This window comes from Thamnophis elegans, chromosome 5 (genome assembly GCF_009769535.1).
Source record: "Thamnophis elegans isolate rThaEle1 chromosome 5, rThaEle1.pri, whole genome shotgun sequence".
Classification (NCBI taxonomy): domain Eukaryota; kingdom Metazoa; phylum Chordata; class Lepidosauria; order Squamata; family Colubridae; genus Thamnophis; species Thamnophis elegans.
This window is the reverse complement of record NC_045545.1, coordinates 1,171,644-1,180,149: the sequence shown is the minus strand read 5'-3', so window position 1 is coordinate 1,180,149 and position 8,506 is coordinate 1,171,644.

Here is an 8,506-nt window from a genome sequence, read left to right as displayed (position 1 = left end):
TTGATTTGTATGCCGCCCACTCCCGAAGGACTCCGGGTGGCTTACAATAAAACAAGGGAGGGGGATAATACACAAGACAACATATTAAAATATACAACAGTCACAATTTCCGAGGGGCTGGATATTTCGAAAGCCCCCCCAGCCTGCTGGAGCAGCCAGGACTTGGTGGCTTTGCGGAAGGCCGGGAGGGTCGTAAGGGTCCGGATCTCCACGGGGAGATCGTTCCAGAGGGCCGGAGCTGCAACAGAGAAGGCTCTGCCCCGGGGAGTCGCCAGCTGACACTGGCTGGCAGATGGGATCCGGAGAAGGCCTAACTTGTGTGATCTAATCGGTCTATGGGAGGCAATCGGCAGGAGGCGGTCTCTCAGGTACAATAAAGAGTCTGAAATTTATTTGCATTAGTAGACAAATCACAGCAGATGCACTAATATTATGAAAAGGGAGGAACTCCTAGTTGGCCCGTGTTGTTGGAATAGTAAGGTGAGAGAATAAGAACCAGACTGTCTGCTGTTTTATTCTAGTTTTTCAAAACAGTTAGATGGCCTTCCTCTGTGATGGGGATGTTTCTTCTCATTCATGTCAACGAAGATTCTCAATCATCCAGGCAGAGAGGACTGAAGGTAAATCCTCCATATGTTGCGTGTGTATGCCTATACATGTATGCCTATACATGCCTATACTCTCACCCAGCCAGGGTGAGAGGTATATATTTAAAGTCACAACCCCCGGTATGCCCAAATATGGGAGGAAGGTCACACTTCCATTCTCTGTCCTTCGGCTCGTCACAAGAGACCATCCAGACAGAAACCCAGTACTGTTGCCTTTTTGTTACATTTGTTATATTTATGCTGATTTTTTAATATATTAAATATATTTGTTATATTTATCAGCATAAATATAACAAATGTAACAAAAAGGCAACAGTAAAAAAATACTGGGTTTCTGTCTGGATGGTCTCTTGTGACGAGCCGAAGGACAGAGAATGGAAGTGTGACCTTCCTCCCATATTTGGGCATACCAGGGGTTGTGACTTTAAATATATACCTCTCACCCTGGCTGGCTGATAAGGAGTCGAGCTCTGTAGCTCAATGGTTAACACATCTGCCTAAGAGGCAATAGAGCACAGGTTCGATTCCCAGCAAGGGTGTGGCTAGCTGATGAGAGCTAAATAGCTTGAAATAGATCTATACTAGTCTCCCTTTATTTATTTATCAGCATAAATATAACATACATACATACATACATACATACATACATACATACATATACATACATACATACACGCTCTGCATTTAAATAAACAAATGGTGATAATTCAATAAGGCACCTTTTGAACAAAGGATAGAATGAATTGAAATATAAGAATAACTAATGCAACAAATGATTGTTAAGGAAGGTTACCCTTGGTGCTTGATTCTTCTATTCTCCCTCATCAATATTGAAAAGACTTCAGGGAGTGCTCTGAACACCTACATTTAAAGATGTGGTTGAAAGTCTGTTCACTTGCACAAAAAGGCAGCCAATTCACGTACTGAGTAGAGATTTTTATGCCTTTCTTGATATTCCCTCAAGCGTTACATACTATCACAGCATTTGAATACCAGGTTAATTAATGGAAGGAGGCCTCAAAAGCTGCGGAGATAATAAATATTGTACTGGAAACCAAGGCATCGGGTTCCACACAAATGTTTTCCCTTCCCTGTGAAGTTAAAAAGCTTTACATGGTTACTTATAATTAATACCCAATTTTCTGCGGTGAGAGCCAGTTTGGTTTAGTGCAGGTTTAGTGCAGAGGTCGTCAACCTTAAACACAAGCTTAGGCCAGTGGTTCCCAAACTTGGCAACTTTAAGACTTGTGGACTTCAACTCCCAGAATTCTCCAGCCAGCTGGCTGGAGAATTCTGGGAGTTGAAGTCCACAAGTCTTAAAGTTGCCAAGTTTGGGAACCACTGGCTTAGGCCACAAAGGCCTTAACCGGAAGCCCCCCACTCAATTCTGGAGCTGACCGGGAAGTCTGGTTCCCCCATCATAGTCTCCTCCTAGCACCGCATCCTTTTTCCTCTGCCGACCAGAAGCCAGTTCCCTCCACCATAGAGTCTCCTCCTAGTGTGGCATCCTTTTTCCTCTACCTGTCCTAACAGAAAGCCCTATCAATTGTGGAGCCAACCAGCAACCCTAACCCTAACCCTGGTTTAGTGGTTAAGGCACCAGGCTAAAAACTGGGGGTTGTGAATTCCAATCTTGCCCTTGACCTGAACGCAGCTGAGCTGACCTTGAGCCAGTCACTTTCCCTCCCATCCTTAGAAAGCGAGCACAAAACCATTTCTGAAATCTTGCTCCCCAAAAAGCCGCAGGGACTTGTCTAGGAAGTTGCCAGTCAACATCAACTCAAAGGCACCACTTAAATAAATAATTTGGGAACTTATTTTTTGAGGATGGTGTTGCAAATCAGTTAAAACTGCAATCCTAGCAAAAACAAACAGCTCTTGCAGATCCGACTTCTCTTTATAGCTGGCTGATTAAGCATCTACAGCAAAGTTTGCTATCTGCCTATTATACTTTAATCGCAGTGCCTGAAAAAAAGATCTAGTGAGGTGTGCAAAATGAATTTTAATGAATTGTTTTTTTTAAAAAAAAAAGATAAACAGTACAAAAAAGCAAGATAAAACAAAAATATATTACATCTACACTTTTAAAAACATAAGGAAAGACAAATTTCTTTTAGTAATTTATCCTTCTCTTCTGTTTTCCCCCAACCAAACTAACTACAATTTAAGTATAAAAACTTAAAAAACTTTGCAACAAACATTACTAATTGTTGCTAGATTTTTGAATTTCTAAAAGTCATATTCCAGATGATTAATTCAGGATGGGTCTTTGATGCATTGTATAATATTGCATATGCCACCAGAGCCACCTTATCAGTGGGATGAGCAGCATAAACGTTTAATAAATAAGTAAGGGAGCCATTTCTGCTTGAATTCAATTGAATTTCTATTGAGGGTATAGGATGTCAATTTCCCCATTGCAGCATTTTAGTCTCCCAGTCTGATGCTGTCAGCAAGGTATCCCTTTCCCAGTCTCTGTTTTTGGTCTTTTCATCTATGGCAGCTGCCTATAATTGTTGATGATGAGTGGGTGGCATTTGAAATTTAAAAATAAGACTTTTTTTTTTGCTTTTGCCAAGATCTAGGGGAAAGAACGCTTGTTGTTACTCCATGTGTTCATTTCACTGCCTATGCTGGAAAACAGCGTTAAAGGGAAAGGGCGACGTGGTTTTCAGCACACTTCATCAAAGAATTCCAGAATGTGTTCCTACTCTACCCTTCTGTCTGGAAGGAAGGGAACAGCTATCTGTTGTAGCATCTATTCTAAAAGCATAATCTTTACTTTTGAACTCTTTCACAAAAAGCATCCCTTCATTTCTGTTAATATAAAGGATTCCGCAAGAGATGTACCATCTCAGTCTAATTAATTATCATAATTTTGGGGGGAAATTCCCTTGTAAGATATTAAGCTGGCAATCTTGTGCCGTTGATCATACATAGTGGAATTGCTGTTGATTGCTCGGTTCCTCTGTCTGCCAAGGCGTGGCTTCTTAAGGCAGCAGCAATATCCTGAACTCAAGGCTGCTACTTTATGGGCAGACGGGAGGGCAGTCAGGAGGGCTTTCATCCAAATTGGAGGGGCACCAGTTTGATTCTACCCAGAAAACAAAGTACAGATTCACCCCCTGGCTGAACCACTGCAATGCACTGATGTCTCCTTAAGGTAAGGTGAATGAAGCATTCATTCATGGAAGAGCCACAGTGGCACAATGGTTAGAATGCAGTACTGCGGGCATCTTCTGCTGATTGCCAGCTGCCTGCAGTTCGAATCTCACCAGGCTCAAGGTTGACTCAGTCTTCCATCCTACTGAGGTGGGTACAATGAGGACAATATGCTGACTCTGTAAACTGTTAGAGAGGGTTGTAAAAGCAGTATGAAGCGATATATAAGTCTAAGTGCTATTGCTATTCCATGGTGGTGACAGAAATCCCTTCTGTTCTGTAGAACAGCCATAGTTTAGGAATCAGGCCATTCCCTATGCTTACAATGTTTTAGGAAAATGTTAAAGATGGAACTCTTCCAGATACTTTTTTCATGTTGGTAGATGACAATCATGATTGATATGTTAATTGTTGGTTTTGACTAGGCTTTTATATTTACTGCATTATTACTAGAGTTTTTATTGTTGTGTGCTGGTGGGAGTCTGACCTAGACAGCAGCCCGTTATCATGGATAAAGAAATATATAAAGGATAAATTAGGAGAACCTTGTGGCCTAGTGATTAACACATCTGCCTAAAATGCAATACAGCCCAGGTTCCAATCCCAGTAAGGGTATAGCTAGCTGATGAGAGCTAAATAGCTTGAAATAGATCTATACTTGTCTCCCTTTATTTATTTATCAGCACAAATACAACACACACACACACACACACACACACACACACACACACAAATATGGGAGGAAGATCACTATTTCCATTCCATATTTATCAGCACAAATATAACATATATATATATATATATATATATATATATATATATATATATATATATAGAGAGAGAGAGAGAGAGAGAGAGAGAGAGAGAGAGATACAGATACAGATACAGATACAGATACAGATACAGATACAGATATAGATTGTATTTGTGTAAATGTAACAAAAAGGCAACAGTAAAAATATTAGTTTTCTGTCTGGATGGTCTCTTGTGACAAGCCGAAGGACAGAGAATGGAAGTAGTGATCTTCCTCCCATATTTGGGCATACCGGGGGTTGTAAAATATAGATAGATAGATAGATAGATAGATAGATAGATAGATAGATAGATAGATAGATAGATAGATAGATAGATAGATAGATAGACAGACAGACAGACAGACAGACACACACGGTATCTACTGTCACATTATAGTAATACAACCTTGGTATCTTTCAGATATGTTATGTCTATAGCTGGTTTAATGGTTGGGTTAGGGAAACAGTCATGGGAACTGAGGAATCCTGGGATTTGCAGTTTCAAAATATAAAGTGCCAGTTTAGAGAAGTTTGAGCCAGACAACATTAAACTCCTGAACCAAAAGAATCTCTTCCTGCAGGTGGAAATCAATGCAATACTTGAGCTCTCCTGATTCATTTGATTTTTTAAAGAGTACAGAAGCAACATGAGAAATGGTACGGGCATAATTTATTATTCCAATTTAACAGCCACATCTTCATTTCAGCAGATTCAAGATATCCCGCAAATGAACTAATAACAACTCAATAAAGAAACAGAAGATTAACTTCATAATCAGGATTCCCCATTTTATTTCTTTTATTCTTCTGGCCCACAGGAGATACATGCTATATTATTGTATAGGCTAGTTAAGTTCCTTTTAAAAACTATTATACCTCTGCTAAACAAGTTGCAAGTAGATTTAAATGCTTCGGCTCAACCCTAGATGGCGCTGCGGATTAATAAAACTCTTTTTTTTTAAAAAAAAAAGACTCAATTGCCTCCTTTTTACCAGTTTCAAAAATTACATAGATCTGACATATTTTGACATGTATCAATTATGAATTAACCAAGTGCCAGGTTTCTCTCCCCCCTCCCCTGAATATCACAAAAATATCTTGTAAAAACTGACCCATAAATAATGTCTTTAATCACAGCTGATACGTTTGGCCTGCAAAAATCAAGATTGCCACTGGATGATAGAATAGAGGTTTTATTCTCCATCCTTTGGCTGCCCCATAGTGGTTATATGAGCTTTTGCAATCACGCTAAGGCCGTCCTCTTTTAATAGCTGCTATGATTGAAATAAATTCAGCAGATCCAAATCAGCCAGTATCCATGACTTGTACTATTTTTAAGATTTATGTACCAGAGGTGGGTTGCTACAGGTTCGCAAAGGACATGCAAAGCGAACCGATAGCATTGCTGGCAGCAACCTACCACTAGTATTTGTGTGTGTGTGTGTGTGTGTGTGTGTGTGTGTGTGTGTGTGTGTGTGTGTGGCGCAGTGGTTAAATGCAGCACTGCAGGCTACTGCTAGATCAGCAGTTCAGCGGTTCAAATCTCACCGGCTCAAGGGTTGACTCAGCCTTCCATCCTTCCGAGGTGGGTAAAATGAGGACCCGGATTGTTGGGGGCAATATGCTGACTCTCTGTAAACCGCTTAGAGAGGGCTGAAAGCCCTATGAAGCGGTATATAAGTCTAACTGCTATTGCTATTGCTATTATATCTCTATCTCTATCTCTACCTATATCTATCTATCTATCTCTATCTCTATATCTCTATAGGTGTATACCTATACCTATCTCTCTATCTATCTATCTATCTATCTATCTATCTATCTATCTATCTATCTATCTATCTATCTATCTATCTATCTCTCTCTCTCTCTCTATAGATCTCTCTATATGTATATATATATCTATATTAAAAAGAGCCGAGGTGGCGCAGTGGTTAAATGCAGCACTGCAGGCTATTTCAGCTGACTGCAGTTCTGCAGTTCGGCTGTTCAAATCTCACTGGCTCAGGGTTGACTCAGCCTTCCATCCTTCCGAGGTGGGTAAAATGAGGACCCGGATTGTTGTTGGGGGCGATATGCTGACTCTGTAAACCACTTAGAGAGGGCTGAAAGCCCTATGAAGCGGTATATAAGTCTAACTGCTATTGCTATTGCTATTGTGTGCGTGCGCCTTCAAATCAGTGTTGACTCCAGATGATCTCTCGGACAAGTCCCTAAGGGGTTTATTAGCAATATTTTTTTAAGGGATTAGCCATTGCCTAATTCTGGGACTAAGATAAAGTAATTGGATCAGTAGTTTCATGGAACTCATGGACCTCCCCGTCTCTGGCCAGATGCCTTAAGCATTGGCTCTCTTTAAGATTAACAATTATGTTTTAAGCTCCTGTACATTTTCACTTGGTTAGATAATATTAAAAGGCATTTCTGTACTTAAAACAAAATAGCAGAGGAAGGCGATGAGAAAAATAAGCCACGTGAGCCTAGACAGAGGAAGCTGTAACATTATCTCATTGTTTCAGCATCTTGATACCCGGTATAGACTCGGTAGCTAAATCTTTTAAACATTACAGTACATTAAGTCCATCAGTTTTGCAATCTTCCTTTAAAAATGCACAAAATCCATATGTTTTTTGCATTCATTTCTTCTAATGGGCATATTTTATACGCACCTTTTCTCTAATAAACACATTCTTGAGCTGAGTGTGGCTGAACACATGCATCTGAATTTACATTTTACTGAACTGTGAAGCACATCACAAAATGTGGAAGTGTGTATTATTTTCCACTTCACATATACATTCGGAAAGACTGGATTTCTCCACCATTCCTCACCAACATCCTTATTGCGTGTCACTTAGAGTCGCTAAAAGGAGGCAAATCATTCATAATATCTTCATAAATGACTTAGATGAAGGAATAGAAGGTGAACTCATCAAATTTGCAGATGACACTAAACTGGCAGGAATAGCCAACACCCTAGAAGACAAGCTAGAGATTGATTGCTGCCGATTCACCCCAGATCGGGCAAACCAGTAGTGGCGGTGGTGGGAGGCTCTGCCCACCAGTGGTGGGTTTCAAAAATTGTTCGAACCTACTCTGTGGGTGTGGCCTCCTTTGTGGGAGAGGCTTTCCGCCCATGTGACTGGATGGGAGTGGCTTGCCACCCATGTGACCGGATATGAAGATGCCAACGACACTTGCCAGAACCACCTTAAATTACCTCCCACACAGCACTGGCATGCATAAGAATAGGATGTCAACTTGTTTTTTAGAAGGCATCTTTGGTTTGGGTTAAAACAACTTCGACACACACAATGTTCTGATTGCACCACAAACGCAGTAGTCATCCTTACCTTTCACAGAGGCACTGAGTTTTATAAATAGGAGCATGATAGTGTAGAATAATCATATCCAAGGACCAGTGGTGGGTTTCAAAAAAGTTTGGAACCTCTTCTGTAGGTGTAGCCTGCTTTCCGGGTCCACTGGTGGAACCTCTTCTAACCGGTTTGGTAGATTTGACGAACCGGTTCTACCGAATAGATGCGAACTGGTAGGAACCCACCTCTGCTGCCCACCCACTCAGACACTTCTGTGCATGCGCAGAAGCATCGCGCGAGCATGCGCGCATGAGCAAACTGGTAGTAAAATAAATTGCAACACACCACTGAGACAAGCTCAGGATCCAAAAAGATCTTGACAAACTTGAACAATGGGCCCCATCCAACTAAATGAATTTCAATGTGGAGAAAAGCAAAGTTTTACATTTAGACAGCCGGGGGGGGGGGGGGGAATACCAAAGGCTTAAGTACGGATTAGGCGAGACCTGCCTCAAAAACAGGAACTGTCAGAGAGACTTTGGAGTCCTAGTGGATAATCCCTTGAACACGAGGCAGCAGTGTTAATATAACCCTTAGTTGTATAAACAGAGGCATAGAATCAAGA